Genomic DNA, 22,554 nt, shown 5'->3' on the forward strand with positions numbered 1-22,554 from the left:
ATACTTTTTGGATAGTTCTAGTATAGTATATAGTTACAGATGGCTTTGTCTAGAAGACTGGAAAAGTGTTCATGGAATAAACACTGTATTCTAGTTGCCATAAATCAACAAAATGCCAATAGTCTTCTGTGGACATGATAGAGAAAATGGCAATTTTGAGGAAAGAGTGCTTCTAAAGGTTTTCTCTTGGAGGCAGCCATGTTTGTTTGTTTGTTTTTTCACAATACTAAAAAGGCTAAGTATTGTGGTTAGGATTGCTATAATTCCTACAACTAAACTTCCAGTTAGGCATAGTTCCATGTTCCCACGCTATTCTCCTTCTGTCCACCATGCTGGATTTGGAGCTCCATGGTCAACTTTCTCTTTTGGTCTTCCTTCTTTATAGCACAGCAGTTTGGTGGTGCTGTCCACTAGCAGGTAGACCACCAACTCATAAGTGGCCATTATAATGGCTGTGTTTGGAATCTGTCTCACCAGATGAGTTGTCAGATCACGGTAAAGAGACCCAGAGCCTTCTTCTTGAACAAGCAAAGATAATGTCTGAAAAAGGGATCTATATTTTGTTCCTTCTTCACACAGTCTTGTTCTCACAACTTCATGTGGATATGCTATACTTGTGGCACACGTTTTTGAGCTAGCATCATTCCCAGAAAATCTGACACTTCTTTATAGACTCTTCTTCATTTTCCATTGTAGAAGCAATCTTATATTCCAGTAGTTCTTGCTTAATATTTTCATAAATAGCAAAATGGATAACAGTCTCTGATATTCCAGCATATGAAGCAGACATTTTCCTATAAAATCCTCTAAGTCCATCTGTCTGATACACTTCAGGGACACACTGGAAAGCACCCATTCGCTTTTCCCCACGGTTCCTTGCATCAATCTATAATAGAGTTTTTATAAGCCAAATGGGGTTGGTCGCTGTAATTGCGGTAAAACGAGGTTTAAGTTAGTCCATCCAGGAAGTAACCTGCGGATGGGGAGCATGAGATGACATGATCTCACTCTTTTCTCAAAGAGAAATGTACAGTAAATGCCTGGCATTGCAGCTGAAATCATGTGTACCTGGGAAGGATCAGGATCAAATATACGATTCAACGTTTCCTTGTGGTTTGAATAAACAGCAAATTATATTGCTCTGGAAAGGGCCACTGTCACCAAACTGAGGCCTAATCCTCTAAACAGGGAACCGAGGCCCTTTTTTTCACAAGGTCACCTTTAGACAATGGAGAGGTCCAGGAGACACTACGCCATTGACCCTGGCTCCGGCCGTGGTGCTCAGCTGAACTGCAGAGATACAAAGTGTCACAGAAGATGACTGCAGCCGTTTTCACAGCTTCCAGCGCACATGTCAGAATGGCTCCCACTGCACCACCACATTCTCCGACCAACAGGTGCACCAGCCTGTGCTTCTGGCTCCTCCTCTCTCCAGAGTGTCCTCCAGGGACTGAGGCGGGACGCGGATCCGGCCAGCGGGCATAGGCCGCGCAGCTTCTGCTTGGCCTGGAGCATTGGGCGCCCCGGGGATGGCGAGGGGCGCGAATGGAGACTCGGCTGCCGCCTGCCCGCCGCGCTGCAGCCACCGCCTCCCACTCTGGCGCCGCGCTCAGCACCCGTGCTAGAGGGCTGTTTATTTTAGTATTTACAAAATTCTCTTGATGGGAAACATTTAAATTCCCTGGAAGAATGTAAAAGACACCTGGAACAGTTCTTTACTGAAAAAGTTTACGGAAAGTTTTGGGAGAGTGCTATTATGAAGTTTCCCGAAAAATGGCAGAAGGTGGGACAAAATTTGTGAAGAAATGGTTCAAAAAGGTTCTTTGTGAAAATGAAATATATGTTTTTAAAATTTTTACTTTAAGTGAAAATGGAATATGTGTCTATTTTTGCTTTACTTTTTGATCAACTCAATACAATTGGCTCAATTTCTTAAGTTAAACACAGATAATCTTAAAATAACTTAGTTTCACTCTCTCATGTCCTATGTTCCCTAAATTTCTTCATATGTTAAAACATAATCATAGTATTGCAAATCCTGGCATAATGGAATAAATCTCTAAATGATATTTTGTTTTGTTCTACTTTCTTTTCTTTTCAGTGGTATTTAGGAAAGATTTCAGACTTTAGAGAGAAGAGATCTGAGTTTAAATCCTACCTCTTCAAATAAACTTGTAATTTTGTTTAATAACCTCACTGATTTTCTTTAAACTTTAAAATTAAAATAATACCAGATGTGAACTAAAGACTGTCACTTGCTATCTGGCTCTGTAAGGATTAAGTCACCAGCCAGCACAGTCGCTGACCTTCAACACCCCCTGAAAGGAGTTCTGGGTGGAGGTCAAGAGTGAGATACTCTGTACTCTGGGGAAAATCGACAGAACAGACCTTCAGATACTTAGATATTTTCAGGAAGTTTTATGAGCCCAGTTTCTTGAATCTTCTCATGTCTAGAAAAGCACTAAAACTGTTAATGGACACATGTGTTCCCTGTAATTAGCAGCAACCTTCAACTAAAATGTGTGTTGACTGCATGTACCCTCCTTCACCAGTCATGTGTACCAATGACCTTCCCCTGCCTCACTGGAGCAGTCCCTCAAAGCTATATAAGAGGTTGCCTCCCAGGTTATTGTCCTCAGTAAACTTCAAATACAACTTCACAACTCACACATTGCACATTTATTTTAGTCCATGCAATCTTCTAGGATTATGCCCTCTAGGAGTGGAAACATTTATGAAGCCTCTGATATATAGAAAGTCTTCAGGAAATGGTAGCCTACTGGATGCTTAGGGCTGGTGCACTGGGATTACCCAGAGGGATGGTACAGGGAGGGAGGAGGAAAGGGGATTCCGGATGGGGAACACATGTATACCTGTGGTGGATTCATGTTGATGTATGGCAAAACCAGTACAATATTGTAAAGTTATTAACCTCCAATTAAAATGAATAAATTTATATTAAAAAATAAAAAGATATCTCTAATGTAGTAAATGCAATTGTTTATGTTTAGGAAATATAATAATGTAAATTCTTAGAACATTTTCTAATACAGGATATTCTAAACTGTCTTTAAAAGTGGTTTTGTGGAATTGAGCTGCAGGAGTTGCTTGTGTCTAGGTTCAATGCAAGATACAGGATGCTTGGGGCTGGTGCACTGGGATGATCCAGAGAGATGGTATGGGGGTTCAGGATTGGGAATATGGGTACACCGGTGGTGGATTCATGTTGGTGTATGGCAAAACCCATACAGTATTGTAAAGTAAAATAAAGTAAAAAAAAAAAAGTAGTTTTGTGAAGCAGGGTACTTGCCTAAATGCATCAATAATCCCTATATATATTTGGTTTAACTATAAATTATTTCAGGATATATACATTCTAAATAATGAATTTTATATAGAATTTTGGCAACAGGATAGGCAACAAGAAAAACAAAGATGGAAATTTGAGGCCAAAACACCAGAAGCCCACATCTCTGAGACTGGAGGGTCCCCTGCCTTGTAGTAGTGAGGGGATGAAGAGTATGGAGAGTTCACCCCGCACTTGACCCTCTACAGAAACGCTGGAAGAGGAGAGAAAGGCAGAGGCCAGAAAGAGCACATCATTCATCCTCACCCACATAGCCCTTGCTCCTCAAAGAGCTTGAGACAGAGGCAGACACAATACGGCAAAGACTTGAATACAACCACTTAAGTCTAGCTGTAGGATGGGCCTGAGATGCCAAGGAGATGCTCTAGTTCACAGGCAAATAGGACCTTTCATAAGAAAAGAAGTATTAATAGAAAAGTATTAAGAGATTAAGTGTATTTGAAACACAATTTCTAAACAAAGCTATCAATGCCTAGGACAGGTAGAAGCCACTTGTGGTGTTAATTCATTTTGTAGTTTTTGCTTCTAGATGTTAATTTGTTACTGCAATTCTGTATACTTGATCTTATAAATCTTTAAGTTTTAGTTTCCACTGACCAGATTGGAGAATCACACCTTTTATTCCCAGCATGACTCTGAATACTTCCTACTAAGTTCTAAACTTAGTAGACCATTACTATTGTTGTTCAGTCACAAAGTTGTGTCTGACTCTGCAGCCCCACAGACTGCAACATGCCAGGCTTCTCTGTCCTTCACCATCTCCTGGAATTTGCTCAACTTCATGTCCATTGAGTCAGTGATGCTATCTAAACATCTCATCCTCTGCTGCCCTCTTCTCCTTTGACCGTCAATATTTCCTAGTATCAGGATCTTTTCCTATGATTTGGCTGTTTGCACGAGGTGGCCACAGTATTATAACTTCATTATCAGTCTTTTCAATGACTATTTGAAGTTGAATTCCTGTAGGATGACTGATTTGAACTCTTTGCTATCAGGAGACTCTCAAGAGTCTTCTCCAGTACCACAATTTGGAAGCATCGATTCTTTGGTGCTCAACCTTCTTTATGGTCCAACTCTCACATCCATACATGACTACTGGAAAAACCATAGTTTTGAATATATGGACCATTATCAGCAAAGCGATGTCTTTTCTTTTTAATATACTTTCAATATTCATCATAACTTTTCTTCCAAGGAGCAAGCATCTTTTAATTTCATGGCTGCAATCACCATCTGCAGTGATTTTGGAGCCCATGAAAATAAAATTTGTAACTGTTTCCATTTTTTCCCTTTCTATTTGCCATGAAATGATAGGATCAGAGGCAGTGATCTTAGTTTTTGAATTGTGAGCTTTAAGTAAGCTTTTTTTGCTCTCCTCTTTCACCCTCATCAAGAGGCTCTTTAGTTCCTCTTCACTTTCTGACATTAAAGTGATGTCTTCTGAATATGTGAGGTTGTTGATATTTCTCCTGGCAAACGTGATTCCACCTTGTGAGTCACCCAGCCTTGCATTTTATGTGATGTACTCTGCATAGAAGTTAAATAAACAGGATGACAATATACAGCCTTGCCATAGTCTACCAATTTTGAACCAGTCATTTGTTTCATGTAAGGTTCTATCCATTGCTTCTTGACTTGCATAGAAGTTTCTCAAGAGACAGAAAATGTTGGATCATATTCCCATATCTTTAAGAATTTTCCGAAGTTTGTTGTGAGCCACATAGTCAAAGGCTTTAGTGTTGTCAATGAAGCAGATGTAGATTTTTTTTTTTTGGGGGGGGGATTCCCTTGCTTTTTTATGATCCATTGATGGTTGGCAATTTGATCTCTGATTCTTCTCCCTTTTCTAAATCCAGCTTGTGCATTTAGAAGTTCTCATGTCACATACTGCTAAAGCCTAGCTTGAATGATTTTTTTAAATTTATTTTTACTTTATTTTACTTTACAATACTGTATTGGGTTTGCCACGCATTGACATGAATCCGCCACGGGCGTACATGAGTTCCCAATCCTGAACCCCCCTTCCACCTCCCACCCCACACCATCTCCCTGGATCATCCCCGTGCACCAGCCCCAAGCATCCTGTATCCTGCATCGAACATAGACTGGTGATTCGTTTCTTACATGATAGTATACATGTTTCAGTGCCATTCTCCCAAATCATCCCACCCTCTCCTTCTCCCCCAGAGTCCTTGATCATAACCTTATTATCATGGGAAATGAATATGATTGTAGGGTAGTTTGAACATTTTTTGGCACTGCCCTTTTTTGGAATTGGAATTAAAATTTATCTTTTCCAGTCCTGTGGTCACTTCTGACCACCACTGCATGCTGACAAATGCACGTGTTTTTGTCAATAAAATGTTCATTATTATAGTAATTTATCATTAACAGCTTTATTGAATCACATTGTTTTTACTTTCAGAGCCCCACCCAGGGTACTTTTATGTTTCCAACATTCCTCTGTCTCAGGACTACGGATACTGGAAAAAATACAAGACAGCTTTGTGATTCAAACTCTAGCTACCAGTCAGCCCATCTCTGATTTTCTGTTCACAACTGAGTTGTCTTTTGAGAACTCAAAGATTAGGACTTGGCTTTGTTCTAATTTTGCACTTCTTTTTAGATATATCAAGAAAGAATTATTCTTTTTTTTTTAACCACTGTGTGTTTCATTTATCCTTGAATGTAAAATAAAAGTAAAATATTTTTTCAATGATTTCACCCTAGTTCTGGGTAATAGGTAAAGATTCTGTAGATACTTATTAATAGATTCCTTGTCTCTCACTGGTATTCATATTTGACAGTGGTGTGTCTATAAATATCTGGTGATACATTTTGCCTCTTTTATTTCCTTCACTCTTTTCTTCTTTTAGGAAAAAAAAACAAAACTTACCTTTTTTTTTTTTTTCTATATAAGTTGTAAATAATCATATGGTGCAAGAAGATGAAATAAACATTGGAATTCAAAACGAAAGCAATAATCAGTGGAAATTTATCTGTGCAACTTTCCTTTTGGGTACTAAATTCACGTAAAATTTGTTTTGCTGCTGTTGGTGAAGAAAAGAGAACATTACTATCTATTTACCATAGTGTCATGTGTGGGAACCATGAATGATTCTAGAAGTCAGAAGTATTAGCAGTATATATGTATCATCTGTATTATAAGTATTATATAAATGTAGACTATATATATATTGCCAACACAGGAGATATAAAAGACACATATTTGATCCCTGGGTCAGAAGATCCTCTAGAGGAGAACACAAGCCACTCTAATATTTTTACTTGAAGAATACCATGGACAGAGTAGCCTGGCAGGCTACGTAGGGTCTCATGAAGAGTCAGACATGACTAATGTGACTTAGCATGCATGAACTCTTTGCACACAGATAACTTTGAAGTTCTACAAGATGCATTCAATACTATTTAAATGGGAAGATAGAGTCCAGTTAATATCTGATTTTCAGCCACCTGAGACCAAACTGAATTTTACATGCAGAGAGGATTTTCAAGTTATATTCATTGCTGAAGATTTCAAATTTTACTTTTTACTATATACTAGTCATTTGTGCTCCATGAACTTCAAATAATAAAGAGAACTATTATATCTACATTTTCCCATTATGTTAATTATTAGTTGCACATATTACCAAATCAAATTTCTTGTCCTCAGACCCAGAGTTTTACTCTTTCTACAAAATCTGAACTAAAGATCATTTTTACAGAGCCTTTCCACAACTGGGTAGGGTAAGTAAAATTATTAACTTTGTAGCAATGATGCTTACCCTTTCATTGCTCTTGTGGATTCTAAATTTCATTATATGAATTATCTGTTGCTGCAAAACAAAATAACACAAGATATGACCACTTAAAAAAAGCATTCATGATCTCTCAGTTTCTGTGGTGCAGGACTTAGTTTAAACCTCTGTTTAAAGATTTTTCATGATGTTGGATTCAAACTTTTAGCCAAGACTTTAGTCTCAACTGAAGAGTTAATTGGTATAGAGGATGTTTTCCCAACATGCTACCTGGCTTCTTTCAGAGTGAGCCAGTAAGAGGGTAAGAAAGTGCACCCAGGATAAAAGCTACATTAGTTTTGCAACTTCATCTCTATCATAAGTGACAATCCATCACTTTTATGCACTTTTTTTTTTTAGGAGTCACTATATTCAGGCTTTTTCATACTGTTCGTGGGGTCCTCAAGGTAAGAATACTAAAGTGGTTTGCCATTCCCTTCTCCAGAAGCTGAGCACAAAAGAATTGATGTTTTTGAACTGTGGTGTTGGAGAAGACTTTTGAGAGTCCCTTGGACAGCAAGGAGACCCAATCAGTCCATCCTAAAGGAAATCAGTCCTGAATATTCATTGGAAGTACTGATGCTGAAGCTGAAACTCCAATACTTTGGCCACCTGATGTGAAGAACTGACTCATTGGAAAAGGTCCTGATGCTGGGAAAGATTGAAGGTGGGGGGGGGGGCAGGGAGAAGGGGATGACAGAGAATGAGATGGTTGGATGGCATCACTGACTCAATGGACATGAGTTTGAGTATACTCTGGGAGTTGGTAATGGATGGGGAGACCTGGCGTGCTGCAGTCCATGGGGTTGCAAAGAGTCAGACATTACTGAGCAACTGAACTGAACTGAACTGATATTCAGGCCATACTGAATTAGAGAGAATTGTACAAAGTCATCAATACCAGGTAGGGACATGATTGAGGACCACATTAGAGGCTGTCAATGACATCCGGGAAAATGGGAAACATGCTTGTATTACATACAAGATGTTTCTAAAGCATAGAATTTAGTTTGAAATCTAAAATTATTAAAGTAAAATGCAACAGAATTGAATTTCATTAAGGATAATTCAAATATAATAAGATGAAACTAGGTAGTGTCACATGGTTCAATAATTCGAAGTTATAAATTTTCTTAACTCATGCCTAAATTGCCGTTGTTATTCAGACACTAAGTCATATCCAACTTGGGGATGCCATGGACTGCAGCACTCCAGACTTCTCTGTACTTCACTATCTCCTGGAGTTTACTTAAACTCATGTACATTGAGTCAGTCATGCTTTATTACTAACCATCTTACCCTATCCCACCGTTTTCTCCATTTTGCCTTCAATTTTCACCAGTATCAGGTGAAATGATACTGGCTTTTCCAATGAACTGGCTCTCTGCATCAGATGGCCAAAATATTGGAGCTTAGCTTCAGTATCAGTCCTTACAATGAATATTCAGTGTTGATTTCCTTTAGGATGAACTGATTTGATCTCCTTGCTGTCCAAGGGACTCTCAAGAGTCTTCTCCAGAACCAGAATTCAAAAGCACCATTTTGTTGTTGTTGTTGTTTTTGTTTTAGCACTCAGCCTTCTATATGATCTAACTCTCACATCTGTACATGACTACTGGGAAAAAACTTAGCTTTGACTCAATGGACATTTGTCAGCAGGGTGATGTCTCTGCTTTTTAATATGTTTTCCTTCTAAGGAGCAAGCATCTTTTAATTTCATGGAAAGTATCAAATAGAACAGATATGACACGTCTTGGAGAAAGTATAGTAATACAACACAATCAAAACACTGCTAAAGGAAGTTAACACATTTTTATTATGCCAGCTAAGTTACATAATGTTTTATACGTATTTTTTCTCCTTTACTTAATTTTCCCCCAAAGTTTAGTGATATTACCAAGTGCATAAATGCGTGAAACAAATATTAAGTAAATTAATCAATCAACAGTTATTTAATAGGCAAATTTTATGGATATCATAAAAATGCTGATTTTCTCCCAAGTATTGGCTTTATATAACTGTGTGATTTGATAATTATATCTTCTTGCAGAATTGAATACTTTATCATTATGTGATATTCCACCATCACATTTAATTTTCTTTGTTACAAAGATAACTTTGTCTGAAGTTAACATAGTTATACCAAATTTCATTTGGTTGGTAATTACATATGTTTCTCCATCTACTTTACTTATAAATTATCTGAGTCAATATTTACAGTGAGTTTCTTGTAGATCTTTCAGTATTACTTTTACTTTTAAAATTCAGCCTAAATTTCACTACCTTATAACTAGTGTGTTTAGATCATTTATATTTAAAGTAACTATTGATATAGTTGGGTAAAGATAGCTATATTTCTAACAGCTTTTTGTCATGCATTTGTACATTGTTTAATTTTTTCTATTTTTGTCACTTCTGATTTTAAGTGAGCATTTTTAATCATTCTATTTTATCTTTTATTATTATTTTTCATTTATGTTTTTTAAAGTTTTTCAGGTGACTTCCCTCAAATTTACAATATACATAGTTTTTTCTTTTTAAATTTATTTATTTTTAATTGAAGGCTGTATATTTTCACCCTGCTTATTTAAATTCTATGCACAGAACATCAGGTGAAATGCTGGGCTGGATGAAGCACAAGCTGGAATCAAGATTTCTGGAAGAAATATCAATAACCTCAGATATGAAGATGACACTACCCTTATGGTAGAAAACAGAGAGGAACTAAAGAGTCCCTTGATACAGGTGAAAGAGGAGAGTGAAAAACCTGGCTTGAAATCACTTTCAAAAAATGAAGATCATGGCATCCTGTCCCATCACTTTATAGCAAATAGATGGGGAAACAATGGAAACAATGAGAGACTTTATTTTCTTGGGCTCCAAAATTACTGCAGATGGTGACTGAAGTCATGAAACTAAAAGATCCTTTCTCTTTGGAATAAAAGCTTTGACCAACATAGACAGTGTGTTAAAAGCAGAGATAGCACTTTGCTGGCAAAGTCCATCTAGTTAAAGCTATGGCTTTTCCTGTAGTCATGTATGGATGTGAGAATTGGACCATAAAGAAGGCTGAGAGCTGAAGAACTGATGCTTTTGAACTGTGGTGTTGAAGAAGACTCTTGAGAGTCCTGTGGACCTCAAAGAGATCAAATCAGTCCATCCTAAAGGAAATCAGCCCATCCTAAAGGAAATCAGTCCTGAATGTTCATTGGAAGGACTGACGCTGAACCTTAAGCGCCAGTACTTTGGTCACCTGATACAAAGAACTGACTCACTGGAAAAGACCCTGATTCTGGGAAAGATTGAAGGCAGTAGGAGAAGGGGACAACAGAGGATGAGATGGTTGCATGGCATCTCCAACTATATGGAAGTGAGTCTGAGCAAACTCCAGGAGTTGGTGATGGACAGGTAAGCCTGACATGCTGCAGTCCATGAAGTCCCAGAGTCGACTGAAGCGAGTCGACTGAGTCCTGGCTGAGCAACTGAACTGAACGAAACTAAAAGATAGGGCCAATAATTAAAGATAGTGGGGGTCTATGAGCCTGTTACCAAAAATCTTGTTGCCAAGACATGCCTTTAATAAAATAGCTAGAATTTATTTCAAATGTTTATTTACAAGAAGACAGAATAATTGTTATGCAATCTCTTTTTGTGAATTCATTACATACAAAGTGTGCTTCAGTCAGATATGATAAATTTAATATCAGTGTGAGCTAAAGGTCCATGTCATATGATGAATTCCTAAATGAGAGACAGGACAAAGAAGCTGAGTCACAATCTAGAGAATCACTTGGGAAGGCATTTGTTCATGGGTTCATCTGATTATAATGGAACATTTAGGCAAACTTGGAAGTGTCTCTACCATCTGGCTAGATTACCCACATATATTGCCACATACTTCATCAATTTTCTCCTATCATTTTTAATTTAAAACTTCTAAAATTATTATGATATAACACATTTCAAGAGAATTGGAAAATACAGAACAAAGTTATATATAGTTCCACCATATATTACTATTATTACTTTTAAATTGATAAAGATTTTAGTTGGAATTTCAATATTATACTCTCAAAAATTAATAGAATGAATAGACAGAAAATTAGAAGGATACAATAGACCTGAAAAAGGCTACAAACCAATTCAGCGTAATTAAGATTCATACAATTTTCACACAACAAGAAAATATAAATTCAATTATATTTAAGTTCCCATAAACTGTAAAGCTATAGACACTGGAACATATCCAGGAACATAAAACAAGGTGCAAAGGAAAAAAAAAAAAAAGGTGCAAAAAATTCAGTCTAAATATTTTGAAATTATATAAAGTCTGCTCTACTATCACCATGGAATTATGTTAGAAATCAATATCAAAATGTACTGAAAATAACCCACATATTTTAAGTGCAATGTGACAATAACCAAGAGAGATCTTTGACTTAATCATTGAAAGCTTCAGCAAACTTAAAAGACTGAAAAAACTCGAGAGTGATTACAGAGAAGAAAACATTTAAATGAGATTTTAGTATCAAAATGAGAAACTAATATCAAAATAAGAAATTAATATCAAACATAATTTGGAGGACAAACAATACCTGGGCATTTATGTTTTTCAAAATATTCTAAGATAATTTTAATGTGCATCAAGATTTTAAAAAATGATTACCAGTTTTTCTATTAAATGGTAATTTTCATGATACAAAATTCCATTATTTTCTGTTGGCCAATCATGATATAAAGTATTAAACAAATAGTTATATGATCACAATGGTAAAAGATGTTTATCAGTTTTCACAATCAATAGCGAGACATAAAATAAAAGATACGATTGAAAGTCATAACCTAAACATGATTATCCTAACAAAAAAAGGAACTCACATAGAGTTTGAGGGATTAAGTAGAGTGATGTGGTAAGTGGGGGTGCCTATATGTACAAGCTCTCATCTGTCCAGGCAATCTGTATTGGTGCACTTAACCCATTTACATTTAAGGTAATTATCAATATGCATGATCCTAATACCATTTTCTTAATTCTTTTTTATTTATTTTATGTGAGATTTTTCTTTCATTTTCTTCTGTTTCCTGACTAGAAAAATCCCTTTAGCATTTCTTGTAAAGCTGATTTGATGGTGCTGAATTTTTGCTTGTCTGTATAGCATTTGATTTTTCCAACAAATCTGAATGAGAGTCTTGCTAGTTAGAACATTTTTGGTTGTAATTTCTTCCCTTTTATCATTTTAAACACATCATGCCATTCCCTTCCAGTTTGTAGAGTACCTGTTGGGAAATCAGCTAATAATCTTATGGGAGTTTCCTTATATGTTATTTCCCATTTCTCCCCTGTTGCTTTGAATATTTTATCTTTGTCTTTAATTTTTGTCAGTTTGATTACTATGTGTCTTGGAGTGTTCCTCCTTGGGTTTATCCTGCCTGGGACTTTTAGAAGCTTCTCTGAGCTTCCTGGATGTTCTTGATTATTTCATCAACCTATTTCTTGTTAGGGAGGTTTTAAGCTACTATGTCTTCAAATATTTTCTCAGGTACTTTCTCTCTCTCTTCTCCTTGTCAGTGCACTTCAGTTCAGTTCAGCTCAGTCGTGTCTGACTCCTCGTGACCTCATGGATAGCAGCATGCCAGGCTTCCCTGTCAATCACCAATTCTGGAGTTTTACTCAAATTCATATCCATAGAGTGGGTGATGCCATCCAACCATCGCATCCTCTGTTGTCCCCTTTTCCTCCCACCTTCAATGTTTCCCAGCATCAGGGTCTTTTCCAATGAGTCAGTTCTTCACATCAGATGGCCAAAGTATTGCAGTTTCAGCTTCAGCATCAGTCCTTCCAATGAATATTCAAGACGGATTTCCTTTACAATGGACTGGTTGGATCTCCTTGCAGTACAAGGGATTATCAAGAGTCTTCTCTAACACTGGAGTTCAAAATCATCAATTCTTCATCTCTCAGCTTTCTTTATAGTCCAACTCTCACATCCATATATCACTACTGGAAAAACCATAGCTTTGACTACACAGACATTTGTTGCCAAAGTAATGTCTCTGCTTTTTAATATGCTGTCTAGGTTGGTCATAGATTTTCTTGCAAGGAGCAGGCATCTTTTATTTCATGACTGCAATCACCATCTGCAGTGATTTTGGAGCCCAAGAAAATAAAGTCTGTCACTGTTTCCATTGTTTCCCCATCTATTTTCGATGAAGTGATGGGACCGCTGGAGAAGGAAATGGTAACCCAGTCCAGTATTCTTGCCTGGAGATTCCTGTGGACAGGGGAGCTTGGTGGGCTACAGCCCATGGGGTCACACAGAGTCAGTCACCACTGAAACTACTTAGCAGCAGCAGCAGCAGGTGGAACTGGAGGCCATGATCTTAGTTTTCTGAATGTTGAATTTTAAGCCAACTTTTACACTCTCCTCTTTCAATTTCATCAAGAGGCTCTTTAGTTCTTCTTTGCTTTCTGTCATAAGGATGGTGTCATCTGCATATCTGAGGTTATTGATATTTCACCCAGCAATCTTGATTCCAGCTTGTGTTTCATCCAGCCCAGTGTTTCTCATGATGTACTCTGCATATAAGTTAAATAAACAGGGTGACCATATGCCACTTTGACGTACTCCTCTCCTGATTTGGAACCAGTCTGTTGCTCCAGGTCCAGTTCTAATTGTTCCTTCTTGACCTGCATACAGATTTTTTAGGAGGCAGGCCAGGTGGTCTGGCATTCCCATCTCTTTAAGAATTTCCACAGTTTATTGTGATCCATGCCATCAAAGGCTTTGGTGTAGTCAATAAAGCAGAATTAGATATTTTTCTTTAACTCTCTTGCTTTTTCAATGATCCAACGGATTGTGGCAATTTGATCTCTGGTTCCTCTCCTTCTGGGACTCTCAAAATACAAGTGTTGGTGAATTTGATGTCCCAAATATTTCTTTCTTTATTTTTTCCATTTATTTCTATATTTTGTTTTGCAGTAGTGATTTCCACAACTCTGTCTTCCAGATCACCTTTCCATTCTTTTTCTCAGTTATTTTGATATTGATTTCTTTTAGTATATCATTAATTTCTGTTTGTTTTTTTCTTTATTTCTTCTAGGCCATAAGTGAAGAAGTGAAGTGAAGTTGCTCAGTCGTGTCCGATTCTTTTCAACCCCATGGAGTGTAGCCTACAAGGCTGCTCTGTCCATGAAACTTTCCAGGCCAGAGTACCGGAATGGGCTGTCATTTCCTTCTCCAGGGGATCTTCCCGACCCAGGGATCAAACCCGGGTCTTCCACATTGCAGGCAGACGATTTATCGTCTGAGCCACCAGGGAAGCAAACTTTTATTGCGTCATATCCATTCTTTTTCAGAGATCTTGGATTATCTTCACTATCATTATTTTGAAATGTTTTCTGGAATGTTGCCTATCTCCACTTCACTTGATTGTTTGTCTGAGATTTTTTTATTGTCCCTTCACCTGGGACATAACCCTCTGCCTCTTCATTCTGGTTAACTTTCTGTGATGTGATTTTTCATTCTAGTGCTATGGGATTGTAGCTCTTGCTTCTTCTGTATGCCCTCAGTGGATGAAGTCAAGAAGTTTGTGTAAGCTTCTGGATGGGAGGAAGAAACTGGTGGTGGGAAAAACTGAGTCTTGCCCTAGTAGGCTGGACTGTGTTCAGTAAAATGTAATGCAATTGTCTGCAGATGGGTGGGGTTGTGCTCCCTCCCTCTTAGCTGATTGGCCTGAGGTGATCCAGCCAACGGTAGGGCTAATGGCAATTCCAAGAGGGCCTATGCCTGAGTGCATCTACCAGTACTGATGCCACTAGTATCCCTGTCCACAGAGCAAGCCACACTGCTAACCCATGCTTCTGGAGAGCCTCCAACATTAGCAGGTAAGTCTAGTTTAGTCTTCTGTGGGGTCACTGTCCCTTTCTCTGGGTCCTGGTACCAACAAGATTTTGTTTGTGCCCTCCATGAGTGGAGTCTGTGTTTCCCCCTGTCCTGATGAAGTCCTGTAATCAAATCTTTCTGGCCTTCAAAGTGAGGTTCCCTGAGGATTCTTAGTCCCTTTTCTGGGTCGCCAGGCTGGGAAGACTGATGGGCTCAGAACCTTCACAATAGTAGGGGAGCTTCTTTGGTATTATTCTCCAGCTAGTGGGTCACCCACATGGTGAGTATGGGATTTGATTTTATCATGATTGTGCCCCTCCTACCATCTCCATTGCAGTCTCTCTTTTGTCTTTTTTTTGGTGGGCTCAAGAATTCTCCTGTTAATGGTTGTTCAACAACTGGTTGTGATTTTGGTGTTCTCACAGGAGGAATGAATGCACTCCACCACTTTGAACCAGTCTCTGTGTGCATCTTTATATCTCTCTATCATTTTTAATTTTAACTAACAAAACTTATGGAGAATCTCTAGATGTTAATATATGAAGGTCATGGAATTCTCCTTTCCATGGTAGTTGTTTTTATTAGGGTCACTAAAATGCTCCCTAATATTCCTGGAATGTGGATTTCTAATTGTGATAATTTAAGTATTAACAATTTGCTTCTTATATATAAATTCAAGTTAATTTATATACATCTGTTCATCTCAGTATTTATGTTGCAAGAGTTAAAAGTAAATTTATCAAAAAATCAGTCCTCATTGTAGATGGCAACTCTTGCAGAATCTTTCCAAGACTTCCCTATTAAATTATGGGACTGTTATGTTTGCATTAGGTGGAAACGGATAAGATCATGAGAATATAATCAATGAGAAACTGTAGATATGATCCAGATGCTTTCACTATAAGACATTTTCTTATCCATAGAAATTCTGGAGATGATGATTTCTAACATGCCCATCCTGATGTCTATCTATCCTTAAATTCTTTCACAAATGGGATGGTGAGCTAAAAGATGGTTTTACCACTTATTCTGCTACATATAATGTTGGGATAAAATGTTATCAAAATGGTTGTTGGTATAGTGATCATATAATTCATTGTCTAATCCCCAACACTTAAGAATGAATGGAAAATGTTATAAGCATAATGCCAAGATAACAGGTGTAAATGTAAATTCCAAGCAAAATTTTGATGTCACCTTCCCAAAAGTTTTAGGTATGTCACCTGCCAGTGCAGGAGATGCAGGAGACCTGGTTTGATCACTGGGTCAGTCTAATCCCCTGGAGAAGGGAATGGACTGATATTCTTGCCTGGAGAATTCCTTGGCAGACTACGTCCATAGAATTGCAAAGAGTCAGACACAACTGAACAACTTTCACTTCACTTCACTTAATACGGCCTATGTAAATTCTCTCCAAACTATATAGATGTGCCATCATAAGAGACCTATTGTAAAGCGATGATCAATATTAAATCTATATAATAATATCAAAAAGGGCAGAGTTGTATGTGCAATAAAATGCTACACTGAGTTCGGTTATAACCAGCCATTTTAATTTAAAATTGTTAGAATTAATTTCATATTTGAAAATATTTACCAATCTATGTTTCATAGTCTTGGAAAGACTTGTTCATGAAAGACAAAACTTGATGTAGGAAAACTTCATAAATCTTGTTGGCATTTTATAAGCTAATTCTTATTTTCAGAGGATGAGTGTTTGTATATGAAAATGTACTAATGATAGTTGTTCTATCTATGCTATTAATTTCCAAATATTTGTAATCTTAAATATCCCTAAAATGTCTTTCAATTTTTATTGAGTTATAATTAACTACTATTTTATATTAGCTTCAATATAACATAGTGATTTGACATCTTTATACATTACAACAGAATCACTGTGATAACATCAGTTACCATCCATCACAATACATAGTTGTTACAATATTACTAGCGATAGTCTCTATGTGTACAGTATATCCCCATGATTATTTATTTTACAGTTGGAAAAATTTCTCACTTTTTCATCTATCCCCCCACACTCTTCTCTTCTGGCAGCCACCTGTTTGTTCTCTGTATCTGTGAGTCTGTTTCTGGTTTATTCATTTGTTTTGTTTTTAGTTTTTACATGTAAGTGAAATGTTGCATTATTTGTTTTATTTTATTTGATTTATGTCACTTATCATTATACACTATAGGTCCATTTGTATTTCCATAAATATATTTTATCATTTTTAATAGCTAAGTAATATCCCATACTGTTGTTAAAGTGCTGCACTCAATATGCCCACATATTTGGAAAACTCTGCAGTGGCCATAGGGCTGGAAAAGATCAGTTTTCATTCCAATCCCAAAGAAAGGCGATGCCAAAGAATGTGCAAATTGCCACAAATTTCACTCATTTCACACATTAGAAAAGTAATGCTCAAAATTCTCCAAGTGGCTTCAACAGTAGTGAACTGAGAACGTCTAGATGTTCAAGAAAGATTGAGAAAAGGCAGAGGAACCAGAGAGCAAATTGCCAATATCTGTTGGATAATTGAAACAACAACATTCCAGAAAAACATCTATTTCTGCTTCATGGACTATGATAAAGTCTTTGACTATGTGGATCACAACAAACTATGGAAAATTCTTAAAGATATAGGAATATTAGACCACCTTACCTGCCTCCTGAGAAATCTGTAAGAAGGTAGAGAAACAACAGTTAGAAATGGGCATGGAACAACAGACTGGTTCCAAAATAAGGAAGGAGTACATCAAGGTTGTATACAGTCACTCTCCTTATTTAAGGAGTGCATCATGAGAAAATCTGGGCTGGATGAAACACAAGCTCTGGAATCAAGATTGCCAGGAGAAGTATCAACAATATCAGATATGCATATGATACCATCCTTACGGCAGAAATTGGAGAGGAAATAAACAGCCACTTGATGAAGATGAAAGAGGAGAGTGAAAAACCTGGCTTAAAATCAACTTTCAAAAAATGAAGATCATGGCATCCTGTCCCATCATTTCATAGCAAATAGATAGAGAAACAATGGAAACACTGATGGAATTTATTTTCTTGGGCTCCAAAATCACTGCTGATGGTGACTGAAGCCATGAAATTAAAAGACACTTGCTCCTTGGAAGAAAAACTATGTCAAACCTAGTCAGTGTATTAAAAAGCAGAAACATTAATCTTTACCAACAAAGGTCCATGTAGCCAAAGGCACATTTTTCCCAGTAACCATGTATGGTTGTGAGAATTGGACCACATAGAAGGCTGAGCACTGATTCATAATCAATTTCAAAAGAACTGATGCTTTTGAACTGTGGAGTTGAAGAAGACTCTTGAAAGTCCTGTGGACTGCAAAATCAAATCAGTCAATCCTAAAGGAAATCAGTCCTAAATATTCATTGGTAGGACTGATGCTGAAGCTGAAGTTCCAATACTTTGGCCAACTGATGCAAAGAGCTGACTCATTAGAAAAGACCCTGATGCTGGGAAAGACTGAGAGCAGCAAGAGAAGGGGATGATAGAGGATGAGACGGTTGGATAGCATCACTGACTCAATGGACATGAGTTTGAGAAAGCTCTGGAGATAGGGAAGCCTAGCATGCTGCAGTCCATGGGGTCGCAAAAAGTTGGATATGACTAAGCAGCTGAACAACAATAATATCTCATACATGCATATATAGATATACATATTCATATATATATACATATTCATCTGTTTATGTCTCATTTGAGAAAAAAATCTATTCAGGCTCTTTGGCCACTTTTTAATCAGAATTTTTTTCATATTGAGATATATGATTTGTTTATATATTTTGGATATCACTTCCTTATCCAATATATAATTTGCTTATATCTTCCACTAGTAGGTTGTCCTTTCATTATACTAATAACTTTTTCATTGTGCAAAAGCTTTTTAGTTTGATGTAGTCCCATTTTTTAATCTTTGCTTTTGTTTTTCTTGTCTGAGAAGACATATCCAAAAATAATGATAAGACCAATATCAAAGAGTATATTCCATGTTTTCTTCTAGGAGTTTTCTTCTATTAAGTTTTAAGAACTTACAGGTCTTACATGTAAGTAAGATCTATGTTATTAATCTATTTTGAATTTAGTTTTGTATCCTGTGAATCAAAGTGGTCCAGTTGGATTATTTTGGCTATAACTATCCAGTTTTCCCAGCATCATTTATTGAATAAACTTCCTTTCCCTATTGTATATTATTTTCTCTTGTAGATTAAATGACCACATGAGCATGGGTTTATTTCTGGACTCTTTATTCTGTTCCACTTATCTGTATGTCTGTGTTTGTTTGTTTGTCTTTTTCAGTGCCATACTGATTTGATTGCTTTCTATTTATTAATTATACCTTTATATTCTGATAGCATGTTATCTCAGTGTTGTTCTTTTTCCTCAAGTTGCTTTGGCTACTTTAGGTCTTTGGTGTTCCCATACAAATTTTAGGATTATTGGTACTAGTTCTATGAAAAATTGATATTTTGATGGAGATTGCATTGAATCTACAGATTGTTTGGGGACATATGTACATTTTAATGATTTTGATTCTTCCAATCCATGAACACAATAACTTTCAAGTTATTAGTGTCTTTTTCAATTTCTTTCTGATTAATTTTTTTTACAGTTTTCTGAGTTCAAGTCTCTTGTGGTCTTAAATTTATGTATTTTATTATATTTGATGTAATGGCAGATATTATTATTTTATTTCTGATAGTTCTGTATTAGTGTCTAGAAATGCAACTAATTTCTGCATGTTAATTTTGCATCCTGACAATTTATTAAATTAATATATTAGTTCTAATAGGTTTTTGGTGGAGACTTTAGTGTTTTATATCTATAGGGAGAGAAATATAGTATTTTTCCATGTGCAAATAGTGACACTTTTATGTTTTCCCTTCCAATTGAGATGCATTTTATATACTTTTTTTTTTTGTGTGTGTAATTGCTTTAGTTAGAACTTTCAACAGTATGTTGAATAGAGTGGCGAGAGTGGGAGAATTTTTGTTGTGTTCCTACTCTTAGAGGAAAAGCTTTCAGCATTTCATCATTATTATCTTAATTGAGGGTTTGTCATATAGAGTCTTTATTATGTTGTAGTATTGGAGAAGGCAATGGCACCTCATTCCAGTACTCTTACCTGGAAAATGCCATGGAGGGAGAAGCCTGGTAGGCTGCAGTCCATGGGGTCGCTAAAAGTCAGACATGACTGAGAGACTTCACTTTCACTTTTCACTTTCATACATTGGAGAAGGAAATGGAAACCCACTCCAGTGTTCTTGTCTGGAGAATCTCAGGGACGGGGGAGCCTGGTGGGCTGCCGTCTTTGGGGTCGCACAGAGTCAGACACGACTGAAGTGACTTAGCAGCAGCATGTATCTTTCCTCTATAGCCACTTTGGTGACAGTTTTTTATCATAAATGAATGTCTAATTTTGTCAAAAAAAAATTCCATGCCTCTATTGAGATGAGTATATGATGTTTATCCTTCAATTTCTTAATGTAGTGTATCACATCAATTGATTTATGGGGATTAACCTATTCTTGCATCCTTGGGGTGAAACCCAGTTGATAATATTGTATGATCTTTTTAATATATCAATGCAATCCCTAACAAGTTACCAGCAGTGTTTTTCACAGAGCTAGAAAAAATAATTTTACAATTTGTATGGAAATACAAAAAACCTCAAATAGCCAAAGCAATCTTGAGAAAGAAGAATGGAACTAGAGGAATCAACCTGCCTGACTTCAGGGTCTACTACAAAGCCACAGTCATGAAAACAGTATGATACTGGCACAAAGACAGAAATATAGATCAATGGAACAAAATAGAAAGCCTAGAGATAAATCCACACACATATGGACACCATATTTTTGACAAAGGTGGCAAGAATATACAATGAATTAAAGACAATCTCTTTAACAAGTGGTGCTGGGAAAACTGGTCAACCACTTATAAAAGAATGAAACTAGAACACTTTCTAACACCATACACAAAAATAAACTTAAAATGGATTAAAGATCTAAATGTAAGAACAGAAACTGTAAAACTCCTAGAGGAGAACTTAGGCAAAACACTCTCCGGCATACATCACAGCACTATCCTCTACGACCCACCTCCCAGAATACTGGAAATAAAAGCAAAAATAAAGAAATGAGATCTAGTTAAAATTAAAAGCTTCTGCACAACAAAGGAAACAATAGGCAAGATGAAAAGACAGCCTTTGGAATGGCAGAAAATAATAACAAATGAATCAACTGACAAACAACTAATCTCAAAACTATACAAGCAACTCCTGAAGCTCAATTCCAGAAAAATAAATGACCCAATCAAAAAATGGGCCAAAGAACTAAATAGACATTTGTCCAAAGAAGACATACAGATGGCTAACAAACACATGAGAAGATACTCAACATCACTCATTATCAGAGAAAAGCAAATCAAGACCACAATGAGGTACCATTTCACGCCTGTCAGAATGGCCGTGATCAAAAAGTCTACAAGCAATAAATGCTGGAGAGGGTGTGGAGAAAAGGGAACCCTCTTACACTGTTGGTGGGAATGCAAACTAGTATAGTCAGTAGGGAGAACTGTGTGGAGATTCCTTAAAAAACTGGAAATAGAACTGCCTTATGACTCAGCAGTCCCACTGCTGGGCATACACACTAAGGAAACCAGAAATGAAAGAGACACGTGTACCCCAATGTTCATCACAGCACTGTTTATAATAGCCAGGACATGGAAGAAACCTAGATGTCCATCAGCAGATGAATGGATAAGAAAGCTGTGGTACATATATACAATGGAGTGTTACTCATCCATTAAAAATAATACATGTGAATCAGTTCTAATGAGATGGATGAAACTGGAGCCTATTATACAGAGTGAATAAGCCAGAAAGAAAAACACCAGTACAGTATGCTGACACATATATATGGAATTTAGAAGGATGGTAACTATAACCCTGTATGCGAGACAGCAAAAGAGACACAGATGTGTAGAACAGTCTTTTGGACTCTGTGGGAGAGGATGAGGTTGGGATGATTTGGGAGGATGGCATTGAAACATGTATAATATCATATAAGAAATGAATTGCCAGTCTAGGTTCAATGCAGGATGCAGGATGCTTGGGGCTGGGGCACTGGGATGACCCAAAGAAATGGTATGGGGAGGGAGTTGGGAGGGGGATTCAGGATTGGGAACACGTGTACACCCGTGGTGGATTCATGCTGATGTATGGCAAAACCAATACAGTATTGTAAAGTAAAATAAAGTAAAATTAAAAAAAAAAAAAAGAAAAAAAATATGTCATTGAATTCAGTTCAGTAACATTTTCTCAAAGATTATTAGAACTATATTGTTTAATATATTGGCCTGCAACTTCCTTTTTATTTTATGATGTCTTTTGTTTTTTGGTATGAAGGAAATGCTGACCTGATAAAATAAATTCAGAAGTGTTTCTTTCTCTTCAAGTTTTTGGAAAAAAAT

The 22,554-nt window shown here is 36.8% G+C and overlaps 1 pseudogene; it reads right to left on the minus strand.

Annotated features, from left to right (window-relative positions):
* Nucleotides 1-309: 309 nt before the first annotated feature.
* LOC138446272 (solute carrier family 25 member 36-like) overlaps nucleotides 310-22,554 on the minus strand; it is a 96,020-nt pseudogene continuing 73,775 nt past the window's right edge.

Source organism: Ovis canadensis, chromosome 9 (assembly GCF_042477335.2).
Source record: "Ovis canadensis isolate MfBH-ARS-UI-01 breed Bighorn chromosome 9, ARS-UI_OviCan_v2, whole genome shotgun sequence".
In the NCBI taxonomy this organism is placed as follows: domain Eukaryota; kingdom Metazoa; phylum Chordata; class Mammalia; order Artiodactyla; family Bovidae; genus Ovis; species Ovis canadensis.